This window comes from Moschus berezovskii, chromosome 13 (genome assembly GCF_049115385.1).
Source record: "Moschus berezovskii isolate FMDL1 chromosome 13, NW_MosBer_1.0, whole genome shotgun sequence".
In the NCBI taxonomy this organism is placed as follows: Eukaryota; Metazoa; Chordata; class Mammalia; order Artiodactyla; family Moschidae; genus Moschus; species Moschus berezovskii.
The window spans coordinates 14,770,420-14,781,930 of NC_142472.1; positions in this window are offsets into that span (position 1 = coordinate 14,770,420).

Below are 11,511 nucleotides of genomic sequence, written 5' to 3' on the forward strand. Positions count from 1 at the left end.
CATATGAGGACCTCCTCAAGTACACTTTCCACAGTCTACAAACCTCCTTCATCCACACCCATCCTGCTCTCCTCTCCTGGTGATAAGAATCACCAAGGTCAGGGATTCCACCCTGCGTCTTTGGATGCTCTTAGTCCATCCATCATCCCAACCAAAGCAATGGTTCAAGAACAGGAACTATGTTCATTTTCCAGACAAAGAAGCTGAGATTCAGAGGTTGAGATGTTTACCCAAGCACGTAACTAAGACTATGTGGCTATAGGATGTACAGAGCCTGTTTTGTCAGGGATGGTGCCATTCTAATGTCCTGGCAACTTGGCTGGTTACTGCCTGCCCACACCCACACTGCTAGTTAGTAGTAGAGAAAGGACAGATCAGTGTGATTGACTCCAGAACCAGGGCTTCCTGTTATCCCAGGCTACCTCTTAAAATCTCAAAGTTATAAAGTTGAGAAGAAAGGTTTGCTCTTAGTCATCATTTGTTCATTCCACAAACATTTCCTGAGCACCCTCTATGTACAGATACTCTGCTGGAAGACAAAATTAAAAAGTGAACAGGGCACAGTTTCAAGTCTTCTTCTCACTTAGTTTAGTGAGAAAAAGACCACTTGTGAACACACACAGGGTAGGCCACATGCACAACAGAAAGAACAGGCCCCTTGTTTAAAAATAGTTTCTCAAGATGGAGACAATGGACACTAACCAAGTATGGTTCAGTTTAACACGAAAGGTGCTCAGGGAAATACACAAATCTGAGTTACCCTGGATGATGACTGATCTGAAGGTGACTTTCTAGAAGAAGCAACATCTGGGCTGACCCTGGAGAATGACGACATCTCCGCAACATGGACCCTCTCCTCTATTTATCAGAACAGAGGGTACTGAGGAGAATCACTAAGTCATCATTTTGACTTAAACATCAGTCATCAAGTGTTTCCCCCACAGTACACCCTCATCACCTACCTCTGGAGCTGTGATACATGCCCAGGGAGGGCATGGAGACATGCTGTCCTGACCTCCCATCAAAGTCTCGTTGTCCAGCAACTGTAAGTGCTGCCAGTGGGCAACCTTAAACCACCAGCCCCTTTGGGGGCAGCCTACATGCAATGACCCATCCGGGTGGAGGTTTAAAGGCCTGGTCATTGGATGTGTCAGGACAACCCTGAAGGGCCATCATCACTCCAAACTCACATGGGGTCAGCTAAGATCGTCTGGCCAGTGAACCAGCTTGATCTTTCCCTCTGCCTTACCCTGTTTATTCCCTCCTGAATCCACAGTGTTGACCCCAAGGGCAACCCTGATACACATCCCAGCACTAAACCCCATCTGAGTCTGCATCCCAGAGAACCAGCCAGCAACACGTATCAGAAATCATTCCAGTATTTGGGGAGGATTTTTATTGAAAATTACTGGTTACACATGTACCAGTTAACATTTTAACATTAAATGTTAGCATTTTAAAAACTCCCAATAAAATACAAAATGGTAGAAACAAGGACCTTTTGTGTGAATGTGGTTACCTTTGGTTTAAAATTCACAATCTAATGTTGTCTGACCAAATGAAATTGTTATATATTAAAAACAAAAGACAACTATATGTTGAACCATATGAAAGTGCCATTTTATAGCTTATAAAAGGCTGAATGTTAGCAATTTCACATGGTTCAATCTAAAAGAAAAAATCCATTAGCATTTGAAATTTAGAGAACATTATACTTATGAATAACCCATGGGTAAAAGATATAGTTAATGAATTAAATTAGGAATTAGAAAATACATATTACATGGTTATTGACGGTGGTGAGTACCAAAACCTGCAGGCTGCAGCTAAAGCAGATCTTAGGAAATAAGTCAGCTTTACATATCTATGTTAGAAAAATGATGACATTACTAATCTCTTTTTAATTTAAGAATTTAGAGGAAAAACCTCAAAGTTAAGGAAAAGTTGAAGGAAAGAAAGAATGATATGATGAACTAGGGGAAAAAAGAGAGCATCAATCAAGCAAAAAATTGATTCTTTGAAAACAGGAAAAAGTTATGCAAGTATATTTAAAAAAAAAAAAGGCTAAAAAAAGCCAAAAGAACACAGTCAGAGATGCTGTAGAGATTAAACATATAAGATATTGTGAATAAATTTATGTAAATCAAGCTCAAAACTCACAGGAAACAGGTTCCTCCTAGACAAATGAAACTTATCAAAATAACTCTGCAGAAATAACACACTGAATAGGAAAAACATAATTACCAAAAGTTACCCAGAAAATGTGGCTGCACAACACTGTGAATGTGATTAATGCCACTGGATTATGTGACTAAAAATGGTTATATGGTAAAGTTTATGTTATATATACTTTACCACAAATTGTAATGTAAAAAAAAAGAAATCCTCTATCTAAAAGACAGTCTAGCACACATCTGTCCTTCATTAGCAAATCCCCTAGAAGGGCTCCTATTTTGAGAAAGCATATTTTCTCTTCCTTCTCTTTTAGAACATATAATATTGTCCTTTATTTAACCATATATCTATTTTTTTTGTTATTTAAACTATAGTATGTTATATATTTTTCCTATAGTTTTCTCTGTAGTATTTTAACCAGAGGTCTTTTGGTGGAAAAATGGATCCTAGTCATGTTAAAGGAAGTGGTCACAAAACAGCAACTTCACACAGTCTTCAAGTAAACAGAATCCCTGATATAATTGGAAAGTAATATGTAATTCTGGGAACAGTAAAAAAACATTTGTGACAACTTTGTCTCAAATCTTAGAAAATGAGTTTAGCTCTGGTGTCTTTCAAGACACAAAACCTGGGAGACAGCTTTCATTGGTGGTCTGTACCTCTGATTTGGATAAGAAAGCAAGTAATATAACATTTAAATAAACTTAATAAATCCATTTTCAAGAGCTTGAAATCATTGAGTGAAGTTGGAGAGCTAATATCTTATAACGTGTAGATGTTTGTTGCTGGTATAAAAAAAGTAGAATATAGTTTATGCAGTGCAAAACCTACTGGAAAAAAACCTTTGGAATAGACACGAACTCATGGTAGAATCACAGTGTTGACTCAAAAATTGTTAAGGCTGAGGGCTGTCCACAGGAAACATTCATAACCACAGGTCACTGCGAGTAATATCTGGCTATCTCCTTTCGAAGTACACCTGAGGGAGAAAAAGACAAAAACAACATGTTTAAAAGTTTTACACAGCAAAGGAAACTATAAGCAAGGTGAAAAGACAGCCTTCAGAATGGGAGAAAATAATAGCAAATGAAACAACTGACAAAGAATTAATCTCCAAAATATACAAGCCGCGCCTGCAGCTCAATTCCAGAAAAATAAATGACCCAATCAAAAAAATGGGCCAGAGAACTAAACAGACATTTCTCCAAAGAAGACATAAAGATGGCTAACAAACACATGAAAAAATGCTCAACATCCCTCATAATCAGAGAAATGCAAATCAATACCACAATGAGATACCATTTCACACCAGTCAGAATGGCTGCTATCCAAAAGTCGACATGCAATAAATGCTGGAGAGGGTGTGGAGAGAAGGGAACCCTCTTACACTATTGGTGGGAATGCAAACGAGTACAGCCGCTATGGAGAACAGTGTGGAGATTCCTCAAAAAACTGGAAACAGAACTGCCATATGATCCAGCAATCGCACTCCTGGGCATACACACCGAGGAAACCAGAATTGAAAGAGGCACATGTACTCCAATGCTCATTGCAGCACTGTTTATAACAGCGAGGACATGGAAGCAACCTAGATGTCCATCTGCAGATGAATGGAAAAGAAAGCTTTGGTACATATACACGATGGAGTATTTTTCAGCCATCAAAAAGAATGCATTTGAATCAGTTCTAATGAGGTGGATGAAATTGGAGCCTATGATACAGAGTGAAGTAAGCCAGAAAGAAAAACATCAATAGTGTATATGAACGCATATATATGGAATTTAGAAAGATGGTAACCTTAACCCTGTATACGAGACAGCAAAAGAGACATAGGTGTATAGAACAGTCTTTGGGACTCTGTGGGAGAGTGTGAAGGTGGGATGATTTGGGAGAGTGGCATTCAAGCATGTATATTATCATATGTGAAACGAATCACCAGTCCAGGTTCGACGCATGACACAAGATGCTCAGGGCTGGTGCACAGGGATGACCCGGAGGGAGGATATGGGGAGAAGGGAGGTGGGAGGGGGGTTCAAGAAGGGGAACACATGTACACCCGGGGCAGATTCATGTCAATGTATGGCAAAACCAACCAATATATTATTGTAAAGTAATTAGCCTCCAATGGAAAAAAAAAAAAAAAGAAAAGTTTTAAAGTCGTTATCCTGAGACAACACATTTCTAGGTTTCCTTCTTCAAGTGAAGCAATCATATCGCTATTGGAGGCACAGTTTTAGAAAACCAGGGCTGTATTTATTCTATGGAGGAAGCAGCCCCATTAAAACCCTCAGTGGGGTTGGGCGTAATGCCAAATAACCTGTAGATCTACTAGATTTCTGGTCATTCTGACTCACAGATATGCTTTATCACTACAGTAAATTGTTAAGCAAAATCATTTTATTCCCTGAAATACATTAAAAAGAGGGTAACAAAGTGGATAGGAAAACTAGCATCTGAACAGGGTTTGTCATTTTCACACATAAAAGGAGCACAGTAGATTTGGATGTTAATATCAGGTTGTTATGTTTATATTTTATAAACTCTGATTGACAGGCACTGAAACACTGGCATATACGTATGAAATATCCTGGTGTTTAATTTGTGTGGCAAAGCAGTTATAGGGCCTATAGACATGTGACCTGTATATAGTTCGTCCCAAAAATGAAAAGAGAATCAAACACTTTAACAATGACTCAACCAAGAGACTTCTCTAAAATATAAGATGATACCCAATAATAGGACCGATCTCTTCCAGACCTTTGAGCTCTTGAATTCTACCAAATTCTAACTGAACTGGAAGATATACAGCTATATCAGTATTTTTCAGTATATCAGGTATACCAGTATTTTTTCAGTGTATAATCAGAACAGAAAGGAAATGAAGTGCTGTCAAGTTCCACAATCATCACTTTTTAATAGCTGTATTGTATCTCGGTTCCTTACAGATGCACATAACAAAATAAGGTTTTACAAGCCCTGACATTATTTTATCTCTGAACATGTTTGGGCAAAAAACGACTTCAAGTGTAACTCTTTTCCTCAAAGAAGAATGTGAAAAGTTTCCTTTGAGTCTTTAAAACAGAAAATGTATCATCTATCAGAGGCTGACTCATGTCAACCTGGGTTGCTTAGACATATGATTCCAGATCTCTTTTATAAAACCTGCCTACAAGTGCCGGAGAAGGCAATGGCAAGCCACTCCAGTACTCTTGCCTAGAAAATCCCATGGACAGAGGAGCCTGTTGGGCTACAGTCCATGGGGTCGCTACTAGTCGGACAAGACTGAGCAACTTCACTTTCACTTTTCACTTTCACACGTTGGAGAAGGAAATGGCAACCCACTCCAGTGTTCTTGCCTGGAGAATCCCAGGGATGGTGGAGCCTAGTGGGCTGCCGTCCATGGGGTCGCACAGAGTCGGACACGACTGAAGTGACTTAGCAGCAGCAGCCTACAAGTGCATTTGTGGGTGCTGTAAGCAAAGTTATCATGAGAGAGAAGGAACTTCACACATGAAACAGAAAAGCACTAGGACACTGACCTTCATAGTAAGTGCACTTTCTTGTTCTCTTGTTGCTAACATAACCTGCTCTGCACATGAAATGTTATATATTTAAATGTCACTTAAGGAGAAAAATAAACCCTCCAAGAATGCGTGGGCCCACTGGCTGAAATCTGAGGCTATTTCCATTGTAATGGAAGCACTTAAAAAAGAGCCTTTGGTGGGAGTACAGGGGAATTTAATTGCATATAATCACCCTCCTCCATTTTATTAAGCTAGACATATTTTGTGATTATATATTAAGTACTCTTTTGGTGAAACTAAAAACGGTTAAAGGAACAAAAGAAAATTCATTTCATTTTCTACTGCTTAATATTCTTTCCAAAATCATCTGGCTCTTTTCTCCATAACCCTTCTCAATACAATTTTTTATAAAGAAAATATTATTTCTAGCAACTTTCAACTGAAAAGGACTTTGTTTCATGGTCTGAAATACCTGAACTGAATACTGAAAAGGATCTTCAACAGTTGGGGAGCCCTGATTTAGAGTCTCTAAAGTAACCTAGAAGAACTATGGGTATATTTGTTTTATTATTGGGAGGAAAGGTTTCTACCTACAGCCTTTTACAAAATGATCCCACTTTTATACCATTAAATGCTCTATATTCTCAAAGCACTTAAGCATCTGCTCTCTCATCTGATCCCTGTGATAAGTGTGAAGAAGCCGGCAGGGCTGTAATCCTGTTCTACACTCAGGTGAGGACCTAAGGCCCAGAGGCCCTGGGGGACACAAGGCCACGTGGATGCTAAGTGCCTCCTCCATCTATCCAACTGGACCAGGCTCCTAGAGCTAGGATATGAGGATTTTATAACTTCTGGGCTGTATTAGGTGATTTCACGAATAGACAAAATGACACCTATGTTACACACTGGGAACAAAGAAACTTCAAAAAATCTCAACCTGATCTGCTTCATCACAGAACAGAATGGATGACAGGCATTTATTCTTGGAGCTGAACCATGTGCCATCTGAAAGGCTGTTGCTACACCACAAAAGACCCCACGATTCTTGGTCTCCAGAGGAGAAGAATAAAATTTGGGGCCAGTGATGAGGCTTGATCACTCAGAGCTTTTGTGTAATAAAGTTTTATTGAAGTATAAAAGAGATAGAGAAAGCTTCTGACATAGACATCAGGAGACAGAAAGAGTGCCCCCTGCTAGTCTTTAGATGGATGTTATATAGCTACTAGTAGTAATAGTCGCTCAGTCATGTCTGACTCATTGCGACCACATGGACTGTGGCCCGCCAGGCTTCTCTGTCCATGGGATTCTCCAGACAAGAATACGGCAGTGGATTGTCATTCCCTTCTCCAGAGGATCTTTCCTACCCAGGGATCTAAGCCAGGTCTCCTTCATTGGAGGCAGATTCTTTACCCTCTGAGCTACAGGGAAGATCCATATGGCTTCTAGCAGCATGCTAATCAGAGAAAGGAAATGTCTCAGAAGTCAGAGACTTGCACTAGACCCCTCACACACAACATGCATTCTGAGATAACATTGGCACAAGGTGACTTGTCCCTGGCCATAAAATAATTGACATGAATCTTGAAGAAAGGCAGCTTTTGAAGCAAATATAGTCTCATTGACATAGCTTAAGAGAATATTTGCATGAGTAAAACATACTGGTTTATCAAGTCAGTTCTGAGTCTTAGGGGGAACCCACTTGAAGACAGAGTCTAGGGTAAAAACATAGTTCATTTACATAGTTTAAGACAAACACTTCCATGAGAAAAATGCTTTGGTTAGCTCAAGGTTTGAGAAAAGTTAAGTTCAGGTGGAACCAGGTATCCTTATGGCAACACAGAATTTTTAAAAAAACCTCTTTTTAAATTTGTATCAGTTCAGTTCAGTCCCTCAGTCCTGTCCTACTCTTTGCGTCCCCATGGACTGCAGTACGCCAGGCTTCCCTGTCACCAACTCTCAGAGCTTACTCAAACTCAGGCCCATTGAGTTGGTGATGCCATCCGACCACCTCATCCTCTGCCATCCCCTTCTCATCCTGGCTTCAATAATTCCCAGCATCAGGGCCTTTTCAAATGGGTCAGTTCTTCGCATCAGTTCAGTTCAGTCGCTCAGTCGTGTCCGACTCTCCGCGACCCCATGAATCACAGCACGCCAGGCCTCCCTGTCCATCACCAACACCCGAAGTACACTCAAACTCATGTCCACAGAGTCGGTGATGCCATCCAGCCATCTCATTCTCCGTCGTCCCCTTCTCCTCCCGCCCCCAACCTTTCCCAGCATCAGAGTCTTTTCCAGTGAGTCAACTCGTCTCATGAGGTGGCCAAAGTATTGGAGTTTCAGCTTTAGCATCAGTCCCTCCAATGAACATCCAGGATTGATCTCCTTTAGAATGGACTGGTTGGATCTCCTTGCAGTATAAGGGACTCTCAAGAGTCTTCTCCAGCACCACAGTTCAAAAGCATCGATTCTTCGGCGATCAGCTTTCTTCACAGTCCAACTCTCACATCCATACATGACCACGGGAAAAACCATTGCCTTGACTAGACGGACCTTGGTCGGCAAAGTAATGTCTCTGCTTTTTAATATACTATCAAGGTTGGTCATAACTTTCCTTCCAAGGAGCAAGCGTCTTTTAATTTCATGGCTGCAATCAGCATCTGCAGTGATTTTGGAGCCCAAAAAAACAAAGTCTGACACTGTTTCCACTGTTTTTCCATCTATTTCCCATGAAGTGATGGGACCAGATGCCATGATCTTTGTTTTCTGAATGTTGAGCTTCAAGCCAACCTTTTCACTCTCCTCTTTCACTTTCATCAAGAGGCTTTTGAGTTCCTCTTCACTTTCTGCCATAAGGGTAGTGTCATCTGCATATCTGAGGTTATTGATATTTCTCCCGGCAATCTTGATTCCAGCTTGTGCTTCTTCCAGCCCAGCGTTCCTCATGATGTACTCTGCATATAAGTTAAATAAGCAAGGTGACAATATACAACCTTGACGCACTCCTTTTCCTATTTGGAACCAGTCTGTTGTTCCATGACCGGTTCTAACTGTTGCTTCCTGACCTGCATACAGGTTTCTCAAGAGGCAGGTCAGGTGGTCTGGGATTCCCATCTCTTTCAGAATGTTCCACAGTTTATTGTGATCCACACAGTCAAAGGCTTTGGCATAGTCAATGAAGCAGAAATAGATGTTTTTCTGAAACTCTCTTGCTTTCTCCATGATCCAGCGGATGTTGGCAATTTGATCTCTGGTGCCTCTGCCTTTTCTAAAACCTGCTTGAACATCTGGGAGTTCACGGTTTACATACTGCTGAAGCCTGGCTTGGAGAATTTTGAGCATGACTTTACTAGCGTGGGAGATGAGTGCAATTGTGCGGTAGTTTGAGCATTCTTTGGCATTGCCTTTCTTTGGGATTGGAATGAAGACTGACCTCTTCCAGTCCTGTGGCCACTGCTGAGTTTTCCAAATCTGCTGGCATATTGAGTGCAGCACTTTCACAGCATCATCTTTCAAGACTTGAAATAGCTCAACTGGAATTCCATCACCACCACTAGCTTTGTTCGTAGTGATGCTTTCTAAGGCCCACTTGACTTCACATTCCAAGATGTCTGGCTCTAGGTCAGTGATCACATTATCGTGACTATCTTGGTCGTGAAGATCTTTTTTGTACAGTTCTTCTGTGTATTCCTGCCACCTCTTCTTAATATCTTCTGCTTCTGTTAGGTCCATACCATTTCTGTCCTTTATCGAGCCCATCTTTGCATGAAAAGTTCCCTTGGAATCTCTAATTTTCTTGAAGAGGTCTCTTGTTTTTCCTATTCTGTTGTTTTCCTCTATTTCTTTGCATTGATCACTGAGGAAGGCTTTCTTATCTCTCCGTGCTATTCTTTGGAACTCTGCATTCAGATGCTTATATCTTTCCTTTTCTCCTTTGCTTTTCGCCTCTCTTCTTTTTACAGCTATTTGTAAGGCCTCCTCAGACAGCCATTTCGCTCTTTTGCATTTCTTTTCCATGGGGATGGTCAAGTTTCACCTTCAGCATCAGTCCTTCCAATGATTATTCAGGACTGATTTCCTTTAGGATTGACTGGTTGGATCACCTTGCTGTCAAGGGGACTCTCAAGAATCTTCTCTAACACCACAGTTCAAAAGCATCAATTCTTCAGCGCTTAGCTTTCTTTACAGTCCAATTCTCACATCCATACATGACTAATGGAAAAACCATAGCTTTTACTAGATGGACCTTTGTTGTCAAAGCAATGTCTCTGCTTTTTAATATGCTGTCTAAGTTGGTCATAACTTTTCTTCCAAGGAGCAAGCGTCTTTTAATTTCATGGCTGCAGTCACCATCTGCAGTGATTTTGGAGGCCCCAAATATAAAGCCAGTCATTGTTTCCCCATCTATTTGCCCTGAAGTGATGGGACCAGATGCCATGATCTTCGTTTTCTGAATGTTGAGCTTTAAGCCAACTTTTTCACTCTCCTCTTTCACTTTCATCAAGAGGCTCTTTAGTTCTTCTTCACTTTCTGCCATAAGGGTGGTGTCATCTGCGTATCTGAGGGTATTGATATTTCTCTGAGCAATCTAGATTCCAACTTGTGCTTCATCCAGCCCAGCATTTCTCATGATGTACTCTGCATAGAAGTTAAATAAGCAGGGTGACAATATACAGCCTTGATGTACTCCTTTCCTGATTTGGAACCAGCCTGTTGTTCCATGTCCAGTTTTTACTACTGCTTCCTGACCTGCCTATAGATTTCTCAGGAGGCAGGTAAGGTGGTTGGTATTCCCATCACCTGAAGGATTTTCCACAGTTTGTTTTGATCCACAGAGTCAAAGACTTTGGCATAGTCAATGAAGCAGAATTAGATGCTTTCCTGGAACTCTCTTGCTTTTTCAAGGATCCAGCGGATGTTGGCAATTTGATCTCTGCTTCCTCTGCTTTTTCTAAATCCAGCTGCTTAAACATCTGGGAGTTCACGGTTCACATACTGTCGAAGCCTGGCTTGGAGAATTTTGAGCATTACTTTGCTAGCCTGTGAGATGAGTGCAATTGTGCAGTAGTTTGAGCATTCTTTGGCATTGCCTTTCTTTGGGATTGTAATGAAAACTGACCTTTACCAGTCCTGTGGCCACTGTTGAGTTTTCCAAATTTGCTGGCATATTGAGTGCAGCACTTTCACAGCATCATCTTTTAGGATTTGAATTATTCAACTGTAATTCCATCACCTCCATTAGCTTTGTTCGTAGTGATGCTTCCTAAGGCCCACTTGACTTTGAATTCCAGGATATCTGGCTCTACGTGAGTGACCACACCATCATGATTATCTGGGTCATGAATATCTTTTTTGTACAGTTTTTCTGTGTATTCTTGCCACCTCTTCTTAATATCTTCTGCTTCTGTTAGGTCCATACCACTTCTGTCCTTTATTGTACCCATGTTTGCTTGAAATGTTCCCTTGGTATTTCTCATTTTCTTGAAGAGATCTCTAGTCTTTCCCGTTCTATTTTTCTCCCTCTATTTCTTTGCATTTATCACTGAGGAAGGCTTTCATATCTCTCCTTGCTATTTTTTGGAACTCTGCATTCAGATGGGTATATCCTTCCTTTTCTCCTTTGTCTTTAGCTTCTCTTCTTTCTCAGCTATTTGTAAGGACTCCTCAGACAACCATTTTACCTTTTTGCATTTCTTTTTTTCGAGGGATATAAATTTGCATAGAGAAGGGGAAAAAAATATATCACTATTAGTGTGTTTCCTCCTGCAGCTTAAGAGAGAGATAAAAATTGTCTGACACTTGCAGCCTACTCCCT